The sequence below is a fragment of the Pristiophorus japonicus genome, chromosome 18, assembly GCF_044704955.1.
Source record: "Pristiophorus japonicus isolate sPriJap1 chromosome 18, sPriJap1.hap1, whole genome shotgun sequence".
NCBI lineage: Eukaryota > Metazoa > Chordata > Chondrichthyes > Pristiophoridae > Pristiophorus > Pristiophorus japonicus.
This window is the reverse complement of record NC_091994.1, coordinates 32,592,456-32,609,808: the sequence shown is the minus strand read 5'-3', so window position 1 is coordinate 32,609,808 and position 17,353 is coordinate 32,592,456. Positions and strand designations below refer to the sequence as shown.

At 45.1% G+C, this 17,353-nt stretch overlaps 1 protein-coding gene across 3 annotated transcripts in view; it reads left to right on the top strand.

Annotated features, from left to right (window-relative positions):
* slc1a6 (solute carrier family 1 member 6) overlaps window positions 1-17,353 on the top strand; it is a 164,142-nt gene that overhangs the window by 55,817 nt on the left and 90,972 nt on the right. For 2 of the 3 annotated variants that reach the window (XM_070859838.1, XM_070859839.1), the window contains exon 2: window positions 10,197-10,384. The gene's annotated coding sequence lies outside the window, so the exon portion shown is untranslated. Of the gene's footprint in view, window positions 1-10,037; window positions 10,385-17,353 lie in introns of those variants that run through there. The other variant, XM_070859837.1, reaches the window with a different exon arrangement.

The window sequence follows — 17,353 nt, the reverse complement described above, 5'->3', positions numbered from 1 at the left end:
GGCTCTGGTGAAACCCACAGATAAGTCGTATGAGGAGCTGTGTACACTGGTTCGGGAGCATCTTAACCCGAGGGAGAGCATGCTGATGGCGAGGTATTGGTTCGACATGTACCAGCAATCTGAAGGTCAGGAAGTGGCGAGCTACGTCGCCAGTGTGCTGTGTCTACTATACAGGAATTCTCTGTCGATGTTTTGGATTTTCAGTGACTCATGTTTAATATGCATTGTGCACCTTGAGTGTGAAGTTAGGCCAACATGTATAGGAAACAGGAGCCTCTAAATTTCAATTGAGTTGCACCACCACTAGAAGTGCGACAGGTGTAACTTCTGCTCATCAATCAGATCTGGTGCTGACCCAATCTCTAATTCCAGAGAAAAGGGCATTAGCATAAAATGGCCATGTGCTCATGCCACTTACGGTGCTCCTTGGGTATCTGCCCCATGGGTTATTGGAGTTCCCATTTGTGCTACTTGGGGGACGGGGGAACATAGGAATGTAGGAACAGGAGTAGGCCATTGAACCCCCTGAGCCTGTCCCACTATTCAATGAGATCATGTCATTTCTGTGATCTAACTCCATCGAACTGCCTTTGCTTAACAAAAAGCTATCAATCTCCGATTTAAAATTAACAATTGATCTTGCATCAATTGCTGGTTGCGGAAGAGTGTTCTAAACTTCTACCATCCTTTGTGTGTAGAAGTGTTTTCTAATTTCACTCCTGAAAGGTCTGGCACTCATTTTTAGACTATGCCCCCTGGTCCTAAGGGCCGAAATTTCCCACCGCCTGAAACAAGGCACACCTACGGCATTTTGCCATTCATTACCGCCGCAAGGGAAGCGACAGCCATTAGAGGGAAATTCAGCATTTTTGCTTGAAAAATGGAGCGATGTGGTATTGGCGGTGGGAATGGGCTGTTTGCAGCGGTGTGGGTGTGGAGTGGCTGATTGGGCTGCAAAATTCAGCTGTTGCCGATTTACTCATAATGAGCCAGCTGCTCCCTGGCCTTCTTAAAGGGCAGGGTTTGCAGCTCGGCCCTCAGCACTGAGTTTGTCTCAGTTGCTTGTGAAGGTATGGCCAATGCCAGAGGTCTAAGGAGGGCCAGCCGATTTTCTGGGAGATCCTGATCGAAGCTGTGGAGGGAAGGAGGTGCGTTCTGCATGGTGCAATGCTCTACCTCACCCTCACGGGGCCCCCCTGTGCCATTTATGATTGCAAATGAGATCCTGAGTGTGAGTCACAGCGAGACCGAGACCTTTGAGGCGACTGGGAACCAAACTCAGGAGGAGACCCTTGAGCCCATTCCAGATATTGCCGGCATGTCCGATGAGGCCGAGGAAGAGGGGGACACTGCTGGCAGCACCGCATCACTGCTTCGTACACTCGCACGCGCCAGCTCAGATACTGGGAGTATGTGGTTGGGACAGTTAGAATTAGCAGAGGGTCTGCACTGGGTGATGCACCGGAGCCTAGCGGGCTGCAGCATGGTTCGTGGCTGTCGCTGGAGAAACAACTCTGCTGGTGTTCTACCAGTAGTTGTGTGCAGAGTATTATGATACTTTATTAGAAAATTAGCCAATTTGTGGTCCAATGACAACTGTCGTTTCTTTGGATTTGGATCCAACATTTGTTTGATGATGGAACGTTTTACAATTTGTACAGTGCGCTCTGCTGCACCATTAGAAGCAGGCTGGTACGGTGGAACCTTGGTATGTTTCACCCTTGGTATATTTTTGCTCATGAACTGTGCAAATTCTTCTGAATGAAACTGTGATCCATTATCCGAAACAATTTCTTCTGGGAGGCCAAATGAAGAAAATAATCTTCACAGAATATCTAATGTTTTAATTGTTGTTATTTTCCACATTGGAAACACCTCTACTCACTTCGAATGGCTATCAATCACAATGAACAATTGTTGTCCTTCTAGCTCAGCAAAATCAATATGTAGCCTTTGCCATATCCTGGGAGGCCATTTCCATGGCTATAATGGTACTGAAGGCGGTTGCTTGCTTACCGATTGACATGTCGTACACTGACTTACGATGTACTCTATATCTTCATCAAGACCTGGCCACCATAAGTAACTGCATGCAAAACTCTTGGTCAAACACATTCCCAGATGCTGGTCATGGAGGTCTCCTAATAATTTGGACCTGAATTTATTTGATATAACCACTCTTTCACCCAACATGATACAATTTTTATCGACTGATAATTCATTCCTACGAATGAAGAATGGATGAATATCTTTGTCTGTTACCTGGTTTGGCCATCCATTTGCAATATAATCATACACATTTGACATAACTGGGTCACGTTTGGTTATTCAACCACTCTCTTCAGCTGTGACTGGCATTTCATCAATGTGTGAAAAATAGAATACCTCTTCCCTATCGGGTGTAACTTGTGATGGGGAAGGCAATCTAGACATAGCATCAGCATTACTGTGGTCAGCTGATCATCTGTATTCAATATCATATGCATATGCTGACAAAATCAAAGCCCATCTCTGCATTCGGGCTGAAGCTAATGTTGGAACTGGAGACTTTGAATGGAGGATTGCTGTCAGGAGCTTATGGTTTGTAACGAGAGTAAACTTACGACCATACAAATATTTGTGGAACTTCTTGACTCCAAAAATGAATGCCAAAGCTTCCCTTTCAATTTGCACATAATTACACTCACTGGCACTGAGAGTGCATGAAGCAAAAGCAATTGGTCTCTCCTTCCCCCCACCCAATACATGAGAGATTACTGCCCCCACTCCATACGGAGAGGCATCACATGCTAGCTTGATCTCCTGAGATATGTCACAGATAGATAGATTTTTAACCAATAAGGGAATTAAGGGTTATGGGGAGCGGGCGGGTAAGTGGAGCTGAGTCCACGGCCAGATCAGCCATGATCTTGTTGAATGGCAGAGCAGGCTCAAGGGGCTAGATGGCCTATTCCTGTTCCTAATTCTTATGTTCTTATGTTCTTATGTCATAGTGAACTAACATAGTGCTCTCTACCAAGATGCTTTTTCACTCTTTGAATGCTGTATCGCATTCTTTTGATCACTTCCAATGGACCTGTTTCTTCACTAGTTCATTCAGTGGATGTAATACTGTAGCCAAATTTGGTAGAAACTTCCCATAGAAGTTCAAAAGACCCAAAAATGATCGCAGTTTAGTGACATTCTTGGGAGTGGGTGCATTTCTGATTGCATCCAGTTTTTCCTTGGTTGGCTGTAAACCATCTTTGTCTACTCTGTACCCTAAGTACTCCACTAAGTTTTGAAATAACTCACACTTGCGAGCAAACACTCATACACTGTGCTTCTCTAGCCGTTTGAGGACTTCATTCAATATGTTATTATGAATTTGCCTATTTGGTGCTGAAATTAGTATTTCATCTAAATAACATACTACCCCTTCAATACCTTGCAAAATCTGGTTCATTAACCCTTGGAATATGGCAGGGATGGAAGACATTCCAAATGGTAGCCTATTAAATTGATGTAATCAAACATGACTTACACTCTTCATCTCATTCAAGCTGTAAGTAGTTATTCGTAAGATCCAATTTTGAGAAAATCTGACCACCTGTCAGTGTAGTGAACAAATCTTCTATATTTGGCAATGTATTGGGGACATTACCTTCTAGAACCTGGTTTACGATTGCTTTATAATCACCACACAATCTTGCCTTACCATCGGACTTAGGCACAACAACAATGGGTGTAACCCAATTACATCGATCTATCTTAGAAATAATGTTCTCAGTCTCTAGTCTTTTGAGTTCTTGCTCAACTTTCTCCTTGTGTGCATATGTACGAAACTGATCTAGCGTCCTGCTGTACCTTGACACTCGCCTTGAAGCCTTGGATCAGACTGCCCGTTTCACAGAACACCTTCGGATAATTCTTGATGACATCATCCTTTGACGCAAATCTCATTTCAACATGAAAAATCTCACCCCAATCCAGCTTCAGTGATCCCAACCAATTTCTTCCTAGTAAGGCAGGCTTGTCTCCTGCCACTACTATTAGAGGCAAGCTCTGAACTTGATCCTTGTATTTCACCGGTACGGTGATACGACCTACCACCGGAATGTTCTCTCCCGAGTAGCCTCGCAGCTCTATCTTGGCTCTCTCCAATGGGAAATCCCACAATTTGTCGAGGTATAGCGACTCCAGTACTACACTCACGGATACACCAGTGTCGATTTCCATGGGTAGCTTGAATCCTGCAACATCTGTGTGGATTATGATACTTTTCGAATTGCCGTCTGTTAACCTCGTGCTCCTGATGATGTTTAACTCTAACATCTCCTCGTCCTGTTGTTGTTCTTCCATACTATGTAGTCTCTGGGGAGTTCTACTCATAGCTTTGAAAGCATGTTTACCCTTCAGCTGGCATGCCTTCGCAAGATGCCCAGTTTTCCTGCAGATGAAAAACTCTGCCTTCACACATGGACAATTTTGAGCAATGTGTTGTCCCAGGCACCGATAGCAGGCCGTCAATGCTCCATTCCCATTTCCAGTTTCCGAGACTTTGGGGCCCCACCCCGCCTTTTACTTTGAACCTGCAGGCGATTCACCTCGGTTGTCTGATGACTGGAATTAGTATGAAATTCTTGGGAGTATTGGTCAGCCATGCTCATCGACCTAGCTGTCTGACAAGCTAAATCAAAAGTCAAGTTAGGCGTCGTCAATAATATTCTTCTGATTGCATCATTTTTCATTCCACAAGCAAAGCGGTCACGCAATGCTCGGTTCCGAAAGTCTCCGAAATTACAGTGAATAGATAGCTTTTTTAATGCTACAATGTACTCACTGATATTTTCTTCGGCGGTCTGATTTGGTATTCTGAAATGATAACTTTTAGCAATTTTTAATGGAACGGGGCTGTAATGTTGTTCTAACCTAGTTATAATCTGTTTCAGTGTTGTAACCTTTGGCTTTTCAGGCACATGCAAATTTATCAGCGTTTCATACAACTCGGGCTCGACCTCAGTTTAGAATATAGCTCTTTTTTGTTCCAACACTGCCCGGTTGTTGTCTTCATTTCCGGGAATTTCAATGATAATATTTGCAGTGAAAAACATTTCTAGTCGATCCACATATGCTCTGAAACTTTCCCGGTCGCGTTGAAATTCCCCCAACTGCCCTATAACTCCCATAGGGGCAGCCATTTTGACTCTGGCAGTTTAACCAAGTGTGCTCGTAATTTGCCTCAGATTTGTAGCTGTTTCCAAAAACAGAGAAGCTCTCAAAGTCTCTCTGTCAGACAAAAATTTCAGCTTTGTATTATCCGATTACATCCCATCCTCGCCGCTAAATGTCGTATCTTCAGAGCACACTAACACACAGCCTATAAGATGGCTGCAAGTTCTGGAATCACCTGACCTGCTGGTCAGGTGACCTGCTCTTTATTAAACAGCACTAGCTGCAGTAACACAGGCATCCACAGTGTGGAGCTACAGACATTACATAGGTAAATGCACAAGGGTGAGAGATGAGAATGTTTATGATTTACGCATCCATTACTTGTGCGCTTTCAATGCAATATGGGTGCAGTCTATGGCGCCCTGAGCCCTGGAGAAGCTCGCAATCCTCATTGACCAGTCTGTCGCTCCAACTGCTCCTCTCTGCTCATAGGGAAGGATATATAGTCCCTCCTCCTCTTATAGAGTGCATCTGTCACATGACAGATGGAGCTATGGTCGGCGAACTGGGAGATGTTCAAGATGTCAGCTGTTGCAGCTTGAAAAGATCCAGTCGCATAGAAATTGAGTGCTATGGTCACCTTGGATGCGGCGGTCAGAGCTGTCCTCAACCTTGTTCGAGGCTGGAGGTCTGGCTGCAGGAGATTGCACAGCTCCGTCATGATGTCTGTCCGGAATCGCAGTCTCCGGATTCACTGGTCATCCATCAGGTCCATGTATGAGAATTGCTATCTGTAGACCCTTTGATGATAAGACCTTCTGCCCCCATGTCTATGTTGACGTCTTCCTATGCCAGCTGCCTCATTGCCTTCTCTCTCCTGCTCGTGTAGGTCCTCACCCTCTGCAGTCTACTGCTGGCAAGCATCTGCCTCCTGGGCATCCTGCCTTCGGTCCATCTCGCCCACTATCTGGTGCGGGGCATCAGCGTACCTGGCCCTCCTCCTGACAGCAAGCTCTTCCTGAGGTCCTTCCTAGGCCACCTCTCTGGGTTGAGGTCTATCGCCGTCTCTATGGCCTTCTGCATGTTCAGCTGCCATGTCTGCTGCATCCCTTGCCCGCTGCCTCTGGAGCCATTGGAGACGGTGCCACCTTCTCCTGCGTGCCTCCCTGTCACGCACAATGTGCAGGAGGCATTCTGCTGCCAGCACTGACCCCATTTCGTTCTGCTCCGCAAGCAGAGTCTCCAGAATCACGGCTCTCTGTTGTAGAGATTGAGGAGCCTTGCTCACTATCACTCAATCCCACTGTGAACAAGACAACTGGCAAAGTTTGGGAAAGTCTGAAAAATCCTGTCTGTTGTAGAGATTGAGGAGCCTAGCCCACTATCACTCAATGCCGCTGTGAACAAGGCAACTCGCAGAGATTTGAAAAGTCTGAAAAAATCTCAGCGGCAAGAATACTGCTACACGCAACATGCCTTTAAAGGCCACTGGCGGTCTTGAGCAAGCAGTGTATACTGACCCAAAAACCAGTCGTTGGCACCGACAGGTGGCCGGAAGACTTTTTGAGGTAAATTTACCTTCCATGGCGGATCCGTTGCAGTGTGCGCTCTGATGAAGTCGTTAACGAGGCATCTGCAGGAGCAGAGCGGAAGTGGGGGGAGCGGGGCATAAGTGGGGAGAGTGGTGGGGGGAGCGGGGCGGAAGTGGGGGAGCGGGGCGGAAGTGGGGAGAGTGGTGGGGGGAGCGGGGCATAAGTGGGGGGAGCGGGGCATAAGTGGGGAGAGTGGTGGGGGGAGCGGGGCGGAAGTGGGGGAGCGGGGCATAAGTGGGGAGAGTGGTGGGGGGAGCGGGGCGGAAGTGGGGGAGCGGGGCGGAAGTGGGGCAGAAGTGATGGGAAGCGGGGCGGAAATGGGGGGAGCGGGGCAGAAGTGGGGGGAGTGGTGGGGGAAGTAGGGCGGAAGTGGGGGTAGCGAGGCGGAAGTGGGGGGAGCGGAGCGAAAGTGGGGGGAGCGGGGCGAAAGTGGGGGGAGCGGGGCGAAAGTGGGGGGAGCGGGGCGAAAGTGGGGGGAGCGGGGCGGAAGTGGGGGGAGCGGGGCGGAAGTGGGGGGAGTGGTGGGGGAAGTAGGGCGGAAGTGGGGGTAGCGAGGCGGAAGTGGGGGGAGCGGAGCGAAAGTGGGGGGAGCGGGGCGAAAGTGGGGGGAGCGGGGCGAAAGTGGGGGGAGCGGGGCGGAAGTGGGGGGAGTGGTGGGGGAAGTAGGGCGGAAGTGGGGGTAGCGAGGCGGAAGTGGGGGGAGCGGAGCGAAAGTGGGGGGAGCGGGGCGAAAGTGGGGGGAGCGGGGCAAAAGTGGGGGGAGCGGGGCAGAAGTGGGGTGGGCGGGGCGGATCTGCACACCGCAGCAAAAACCCATGAGGGCCATGCCGTGGATGTCGGCCAGTCCGCACAGCCCCATGGCTGCCGCTTTCAGGCGGCCAGAGGCCTTATCGAAAAGGACAATTTCGGCCCACTAGCATCCCCAACGAGTGGAAATAGTTTCTATCTATCTAACCTATTTGTTCCCTTTAATATCTTAAAAAATTCAATCAGATCACCCCTTAACCTTTTAAAATCTAGGAAATACAACCTTAATTTGTGTAATCTCTCCTAGTAACTTAACCTTTGAAGTCCGGGGGGGGGTTGGGGGTAGGGGTGGCGGGGGGGGTGGGGGGGGGGCAGTTCTGCCTAAAGAAAAACTTTGAATCCTGAACTGTTCCTTGCTTGCTTTGCCACTTTCCTAATGGAAATTGATCTCTTTGACATCGATTACTATTAAGAAATGACATTGTGAGCTCCATTTGCCCCATTTATATAACAAATACATCTGCATCATGCAAGCTTGCATTACACTGGCCATATGACATTACGACATTTCTGGTGGCGACCTTCAGTCCTGTTGCTTACTGTGATGTCATGACCGGGGGTGGAGCAGGGGCAGGAAGAAGCGCCTGCCCTATTAGAATTTTTGAACATGGGCTGTAAAGGGCAGATACCCTGCAGAAACAACTGTCACCCCAAATATCACCCTCCCACCCAGACTGCACGATTTTGTGCCAAAAAGGAAGAGAATTTCTAGGCTGGAAATGTGTTGCACAATATACTGCATTACTAGGGAGTTCTATGATTTGTTCATTGACATAACAAATTATTTCCATCTCTATGTAAATAAGGCTTTTCTTCATTAATAGTCATCATCTTCTGTCATTATTTTCTTATAACATGAACTGGTGTAAACAATGTAGGATCTTTTTCTGGTTTATGAATTTCAATGTTTACCTGAAATTGGCATTTATACATCACTTGTTCTTTAATTTGCTTGAAAGTGAAGTGGGAGGCTTTAGGGGCGATTTTAACCCTTGCCGAGGAGAAACTGGACAGGAGTGCAGTTAAAATCTCCCTTGGGTCTTACCCACCAAGGTCCCACTGTCTTCCCGTGGGTTCTGATTTTAACCTGCCCTTCTGAGCAGGCAAGAGGGAAACTCGGCAGAAGCCAGCAAGATCCTTCTTTAAAAATACACATCGGGCTCCACCTGCAATTTTAACCAGAAGCCTGCAAGGAGGAAGGGGAGCCAAGGAGAGAAGAGGCCCAAAAAGAGACTGTTTTCCCTTTTTCTTTTACTTTCCGAATCTAAGGCCCTTTGAAATGCAGGTCATCGAATCTCAAAGACTGAGAGCCACAGCTCAGCAAACCTAATGAAGGCTTGGAGGCACAGGTCGTGAAATCTAACAGAGACTGAGGGGTGCAAAAAAAAAAAGATTTGCATTTATATAGCATCTTTCACGACCACCAGATGTCTCAAAGCGCATTACAGCCAATGAAGTACTTTTGAAGTGTAATCACTGTTGTGATATAGGAAACGCTGCAGCCAATTTGCGTACAGCAAGCTCCCACAAACAGCAATGTGATCATGACCAGATAATCTGTTTTTGTTATGTTGATTGAGGGATAAATATTGGCCAGTACACCAGGGATAACTCCCCTGCTCTTCTTCGAAACAGTGCCATGGGATCTTTTACGTCCACCTGAGAGAGCAGACGGGGACTCGGTTTAACGTTTCATCCGACAGTGCAGCGCTCCCTCAGCACTGCACTGGGAGTGTCAGCCTAGATTTTTGTGCTCAAGTCCCTAGAGTGGGACTTGAACCCGCAACGTTCTGACTCAGGCGAGAGTGCTACCCACTGAGCCACAGCTGACACATATGCAGGTTGCAAATCCAAGAGAAACTGAGAGACACACGTTTAGGTCTTCCCTGCCCTGGATTACCCCCTCCCCAACCACTTACCTGAGTGCCAAGGGTAGTTCCTTCTGTCCCCAGTGGTGGCCTCTTACCATCCCACATTCCGCTCCCTCCCTCCCGCCCGCTAGATGCCCTTTCCCTCCGCTTGCACATGCAGATAAATCCCGGGAGTTAAACTTTCTTGGGCCTCGTGCTGCCGAAGTCGGGAATGGTTTGTCCCGAGTTAAAATCAGGGCTATACGTTCCACTATAAATAGCATTACAGTCACAAATATCCATTTTGTGTTCGGCTCTTGACTGTTCTCATTTCAGTGTTAAAATGTATTTAAATGGAGACTGAGTGACAAAGCTCTGAATGGAGGGAAATATACACTTGTTTCATAAATAGAAGCTCACAGTAACATTCTGTCTGCTTCACACTGGCATTCTGTCTTCATTATCACCCGCGCTTTGAGGTACCTCCAGCACTGAGAGCGAGAGGGGGATAATGAGCATTGTGGTAGCTGCGAGTTCCAGCCCTCGCTGATTGGCTGTTGACAAGCAGCAACTGCGAATGGCCTTCCCACTTCAATCACAGAAAGGCTCGGCTCTGCCTTTCGGAGCTTGCCATGCGGATTGACTGTCCTCTGTGGAACCATTCTGGAGTATGTGATAGAGAGTGAGGGCGAAAGGGAAAGATAGAGACTGCATTCCTGTACTATTTGCTGTTGTTGTTCCCTGAGCTGGAAGACTGTGAGGGTGATTTTGTAACGCAATTCTGTGCCAACAGAGGACAAAACAAAAATAATTCAAGACCAGTCTGAAGAGATTCCCGAACTAGCTTCATTTCTCTGTACATCGTTAGCGCACACTGAAAAGTTCAACAACCAAGATCAACACGTGAACGCTCAGCTAGTGCAACAGTTGTCTCCCGTCCATTAATAGAATAAAAGAGCCAACATCACCGTGACTGCTCATGTAAGTAAGACTATAGAATTGGTGAAATTATAAGACTGCTCTTGTTCTGAAAGGTATAATTTAACTAAATATATGCTGGAAAAAGAACAAATTCCAAGAACTTCAAGTCATTGGTTCATATTTGATGTAAATGTTCAAACAATCATAGGAATATAACATTATGTGGACAGTTCTTGTTACAGTACTGACTCTGTTCTGTTCAGTGCACAGCTCTCTTAACAGTGCTACCTCTGTGCACGGCTTTCAGTACAGTGATTGTGTTTCGTGCCTCGATCTCTGTATAGCGCTGACTGAATTATGTAGGCATCCAAGAGGTCTAGAGAGTTGCAGTTCAATAACTCTAAGATACTTTGAGAGGCAAGTACCAAATCTAAGAAAGGCATTGGTCATCAAATCTAAGAGCAACTGAGATGCAGGTTATAAATCTCAGAGATACAGAAAGGTACAGGTCACCCAATATAACAAAGGCTAAGAATTGCATTTGATCAAATCCAACATGGACCAAGAGGCAACATGTCACCAAAGCTGAGGGAGACCAAGTGATGAAGATATCTAGCAAAGAATAGAAACACTGAGAGGTGCGGATTACCAAATCTGAGAGAGATTGAGAAGTGTGGGTCAGCAAATCTAATGTAAGTTGCAAATCATAGTTCAATTGTAACAAAAACAGAACAATGCAAATACAGAAATTTATAAGAGACTGAGACATAAGTTGTCAAATCTAACATAAACTGAGAGGCACAGGTACCCAAGTCTAAGAGAGAGCGAAAGAGAGAGAGGTGCAGCTCAGTAAATCTAAGATTCCCTGAGCGATGTAGATTAAGTCCCAAAGACTGAGAGACACAGGTCAGCAAGCCTAATGGAGCTTACAGGTATAGGTCATGAAATCTAACCGAGATTGAGCAGTGCAGGTTACCAAATCAAAGAGAGACTTTGAGGGGCATGTCGTAAAATCTAAGGTTTAGGTACATAAATCGAGCACTTCGGAGGTGAAGGTAATCAATCTGAGACAGATTGAAGGATGCTAGTCAGCAAACATAACATCGACAAAGGTACGGGTCACCAAATCTAAGAGAGATGGAGAGGTTTAGGTTTCTAAATTTAAGCAAGACTGAGAAGTAAAGGTCACCAAGTCTAAGACATAGTGAAGCATGCAGGTCAGCAACTATAACACAGACTGTTTATTTGGGGTTTTCGACTGAAAATTTAACAATGTTAAACAAATTATTGGTTCGGCTGCAATTAGAATATTGTGTACATTTTGGATGCCCTATTTTAGGAGGAATGTCAAGGCCATGGAAAGGTTTATTATGATGTCATCAAGGATACAAGGCTTTACTTGAGACTAGAGAAATTGGGACTCTTTACACTAGTCTCGAGCTCCCAGGGCTTAAAGGGTTAAATTATGAGATGTTGCATACACTTGGCTCGTATTCCCTTGAGTTGGAAGGTTCAGAAGTGTTGATATTTCTAATTGAAGTATTTGAAATGATTAAGGGATTCGATTGGGTAGATAGAGTGAAACTATTTCCTCTGGTGTGGGGATGCAGAACAAGACAGCATAATCTTAAAATTAGAGCTTGGCCATTTAGGAGTGAAATTAGGAATTTTTCACACAAAGGGTACTGGTAATCCGAAACTCACTCCCCCAAAAGGTTGTGGATGTTGGGTCAATTGGAACTTTCAAGACCTGAGTTGCTAATGGCACGGCGTGGGTAGCGGAGCATGTGGGATCTTGGTAATCAACAGGACCAACAGTCTGCCTCCTTAACAAATGAAATATAAGGATGGAGAAAGAAACAGAGCAACGGTGGAGGAGGATATAGAGCGAATTAGCTACAGAAAGATAAATAAAGAGAAAGAAAGATTGGATTACAAGAGGGAGAAAAAGAGACCGAAGGAAAAAGTAAGAAAAAAAAATGTAAAGACTGGTGGAATGGGCGGACATGTGCCAGATGAAATTTAATGCAGGAAAGTGCGAAGAGATACATTGTGCTAGGAAAAATGAGGAACGGTAATATAAACTAAAAGGTACAATTTTAAAGTGGGTGCATGAACAGAGAGACCTGAGGGTATACATGCATAAATCATTGAAGCGGCAGGACAGGTTGAGAAAGCATACGGGATCCTGAGCTTCATAAATAGAGGCATAGAGTACAAAAGCAAGGAAGTTATGATGAACCTTTTATAAAACACTCGTTCGGCTTCAGCTGGAGTATTGTGTACAATTTTGGGCACCGCACGTTAGGAAGGATGTTAAGGTCTGAGAGAGGGTGCAGCAAATTTACAAGAATGCTTACAGGCATGAGGGACTTCAGTTACTTGGGTAGTCTGGAGAAGCTGGGGTTGTTTTCCTTCGAGCAGAGAAGGTTGAGAGGAGATTTGATAGAGGTGTTCAAAATCATGAGGGGTCTGGACAGAGTAGATAGAGAGAAACTGTTCGCATTGGCAGAAGGGTCGAGAACCAGAGGGCACAGATTTAAGATGATTGGCAGAAGAACCAAAGGCGACATGAGGAAAAACTTTTACACAGTGAATGGTTAGAATCTGGAATTCACTACCTGTGAGTTTGTTGGAGGCAGACTCAATCATGGCTTTCAAAAAGGAAATTGGATAAGTTTCTGAAGGAAAAAAATTTGCAGGGCTACAGGGAAAGGGCGGGGGAGTGGGACTAGCTGAAGTGCTCTTGCAGAGAGCCGGCATGGGCTGAATGGCCTCCTTCTGTGCTGTAACCAATCTATGATTCTGTGATTTTAAATTTTAAAAATCTCTAGGAACAATTTACTACCTGCACAAGTGAGTCTACAGTTTCAATTGTTCCCTTTCTGGGCCTCTGAGACTGAGTGGCATTGCAGGAAAGTAAATCTCATCATTAAAAGAGTCCTTACCATCATTAAATACCAGCCCAAACTTTTTGCACTGCGTTTAATTCATTTTATCAGCATAAATGCAGCAATTTCTTGAAACTCATGGAGAGGTTGACGGCGAGTCCAATTTTGCGAGGCTAATGGTGGAGTGGCACAAATTGTCCAGCAATTTCTGAAATTTGCAACTCACAGCGCACCTCTTCCTTGCCACAAATTGCTGGGTTTTTTACCCACTAATAACAGCTGGCGCATTTAACTTGTCGTTTAGTTCCTCAGCAAATTCTGGGCCATTGTTTAGGTTTTTGGTGGCAATTCCTGAATAGATAAAAGTCACACTTTATTTGTTACATTTTTAGACCCCACCTGGATTGAAGTTTTAACTATTGCCCTCCTAAATGAAGGAGCATACCAAAGGCAATATAATTTGTTTCAGATATTAAAGAAAATAAGGCAATTATCTGAAGACCAGAATTTGAATCCTAAGGGACTTCAACTACACAGCCATTAACTAAGGAGAGCTAACAGAGGAAATCCATGAATAAGTTCTTGTTTGATGAGTTGGTATATGATTGCTACTTTACTCAGCCCACACTTATAGGCTGTTCTGGATCTAATCTTCATTAATGTCCTGCTCTGATATTAAGGTAAAAGTAGAGAAGCATTTGGGATCCAGTGATCAGAGTATCATTAGAACTGATATACTTCTGAGGATGTATAAAAATAAAAAAAAATGATACAAAAATAATCAACTTTAAAAGAGCAGACTTCAAAGGAATGCAAAATTAGTTCAAAAAGTTTAAATATAATAATGGGTTGGTAAATTGACAATAAAAAAATGGGAAATACTTAAGGAACTGTGTATGACCTACAATAGAAATTCAGTCTGGTAAAATCAAAACAGATTAAAGAACAATGTGGTTAGTTATGGATGAGAAGAATAGTAGGGTATGTTTACCAGTTACTCACGCTATTGGCCTATGAGTAGAATAGGTACCAGGGGAACCAAAAATATGTCTTCAATCCATATTGTTGGATCAGAGACATACCACTATAGCGCCAAGTGCAATTTTCCAGCAGATTTTTTAGACTAGTATAAAGAGGTCTCGCTGAAAAGTAACCATAGCTTAATTTAAATATTACAATTACATACATAGGAATACATACATAGGATATACGACACAGAACCATTCACCCAACCAGTCCATGCTGGCGTTTATGCTCCACTCGAGTCTCCTCCAGTCTTTCCTCATCTAACTCTATCAGCATTACCCTCTATTCCCTTCTCACTCATATTCTTGTCCAGCCTCCCCTTAAATGCATCTATACTATTCGCTTCAACCACTCCCGGTGGGAGAGAGTTCCACATTCTCACCACTCTTTGCGTAACAAAGTTTCTTCTGAATTCCCCATCTCTAACCTCTCTTTCCTCTCCAAAGTCCTTGAATGGATTGTTGCTTCCCAAATCCGTGCACATCTTTCCCAGAACTCCATGTTGGAATCCCTTCAACCCGGTTTCCGCCCCTGCCACAGTATCGAAACTGCTCCCATCAAAGTCACAAATGACATCCTTTGTGACTGTGGCAAAGGTAAATTGTCCCACCTCGTCCTTCTCGACTTGTCTGCAGCCTTTGACACAGTTGACCATTCTATCCTCCTCCAATGTCTCTCCACCATCGTCCAGCTGGGTGGGACTGCACTCGCCTGGTTCCATTCTTATCTATCTAATCTTAGCCAGATTAGATGGCTTCTCTTCCCACTCCCGCATTGCTATCTCTGGTGTCCCTCATGGATCTATCCTTAGCCCCCTCCTATTTCTCATCTACATGCTGCCCCATTGCGACATCATCCGAAAACACAGCGTCAGTTTCCACGTAAGCTGACAACACACAGCTCGACCTCACTACCACTTCTCTCAGCTCCTTCACGGTCTCTATGTCTGACATCCAATACTGGAGGAGCAGAAATTTTCTTCAATTAAATATTGGGAAGACCAAAGCTATTGTCCCCGCCATAAACTGCGTTCCCTAGCCACTGACTCCATCCCTCTCCCTAGCATCTGTCTGAGGCTGCACCAGACTGTTCACAACCTAGGTGTCATATTTGACTCTGAAATGAGCTTCTGGCCACATATCTGCGGCATAACTAAAACCGCCTATTTCCACCTCCGTAACATTGCCCGTCTCTGCCCCTGACTCTGCTCATCTGCTGCTGAAACCCTCATCCATGCCTTTGTTACTTCTAGATTTGAATACTCTAACACACTCCTGGCTGACCTCCCACATTCTATCCTACGTAAACTTGAGGTCACCCAAAACTCAGCAGCCCGTGTTCTAACTCACACCAAGTCTCGCTCACCCCTGTGTTTGCCGACCTACATTGGCTCGCGGTTAAACGCCTCGATTTCAAAATTCTCATCCTTGTTTACAAATCTCTCCATGGCCTCGCCCCTCCCTATCTCTGTAATCTTCTTCAGCTTCACAACCCCCCGAGATGTCTGTGCTCCTCAAATTCTGCACTCTTGAGCATCCCTCATTATAACTGCTCAACCATTGGAGGCCCTGTCTTCAGCTGCCTAGGCCCCAAGCTCTGGAACTCCCTCCATAAACCTCTCTGCCTCTCTATCTCTCGTTCCTCCTTTAAGATGCTCCTTAAAACCTACCTCTTTGACCAAGCTTTTGTTCATCTGCCGTAATTTCTACTTGTGTGGCTCAGTGTCAAATGTATTTGTTTTGTCTTAAAACACTCCTGTGAAGCTCCTTGGGACATTGTACTACGTGAAAGGCGCTATATAAATATACGTTGTTGTTGAATTCCCTATTGGATTTCTTGGTGACTGTCTTATATTGTTGGCCTCTAGTTATGCTCTTCTTCACAAGTGGAAATATTCTCTCCGTATCTACTATATCAAAATAATATATTTCATAATGTATTTCAATGAAACCTAATGCGATTTTGCAGCTGCTTAAGACAGAATTGTCTTGTCTGTTTTCTTCACTCATCGAGATCAAATAAATAGATACAAGCCAATACATTACATTGGGGGAATGGACCTATATGTGGCAGAAGCCCTTCAATGTGGGCAAATGCAGTATGATGCATTTGGATCTGGGTAAATCCAGGCATGTGTACGCCATGCAGGATTACCTTCTAAAGGCAGGAGAAGGGCTTGGGGATTATAATGGACGAAACATTGAAGATCCACACACAGTCTATTGAGGCCACAGTCTATTGAGAACATAAGAAATAGGAGCCCCTCAAGCCTGCTCTGCCATTCATGGCTGATCTTCTACCTCAACTCCACTTTCCTGCACTATCCTCATATCCCTTGATTCCCTTAATATCCAAAAATCTATCAATCTCTGTCTTGCATATACTCAATGACTGAGCATCCACAGCCCTCTCGGGGTAAAGAATTCCAAAATTCACCACCCTCTGAGTGAACAAATTTCTCCTCATCTCAGTCCTAAATGGCCGATCCCTTATTCTAGACTTCCCAGCCAGAGGAAACATCCTCCCTGCAGCTACCCTGTCAAGCCCTGATAGGACAATACAGTATAAATCTAGGATTACCATATTTGTTTATAATGTCCAAACTCAGGTTCTAAAATTTCAAACCCATATGTATATTTAAGGAAACTCAACTGGCTTGCTGTCATAATGTTGGAAGAATTTCTTACTGTTGCATTTGGCTTCAAGAACTCATTTCTGTTTTCATCTTTACCTCTGACTGCCTTTTATATTTGTTTTGAGGGTCTTAAGAGAAGTAGCGGCAGGGATTGTGGATGCATTGGTTGTAATTTACCCAAATTCCCTGGATTCTGGGGAGGTCCCAGCAGATTGGAAAACTGCAAATGTAACGCCCCTATTTAAAAAAGGAGGCAGACAAAAAGCAGGAAACTATAGACCAGTTAGCCTAACATCTGCGGTTGGGAAAATGTTGGAGTCCATTATTAAAGAAGCAGTAGCAGGACATTTGCAAAAGCAAACTTCGGTCAGGTAGAGTCAGCATGGATTTATGAAGGGGAAGTCATGTTTGACAAATTTGCTGGAGTTCTTTGAGGATGTAACAAACAGGGTGAATAAAGAGGAACCTGTGGATGTG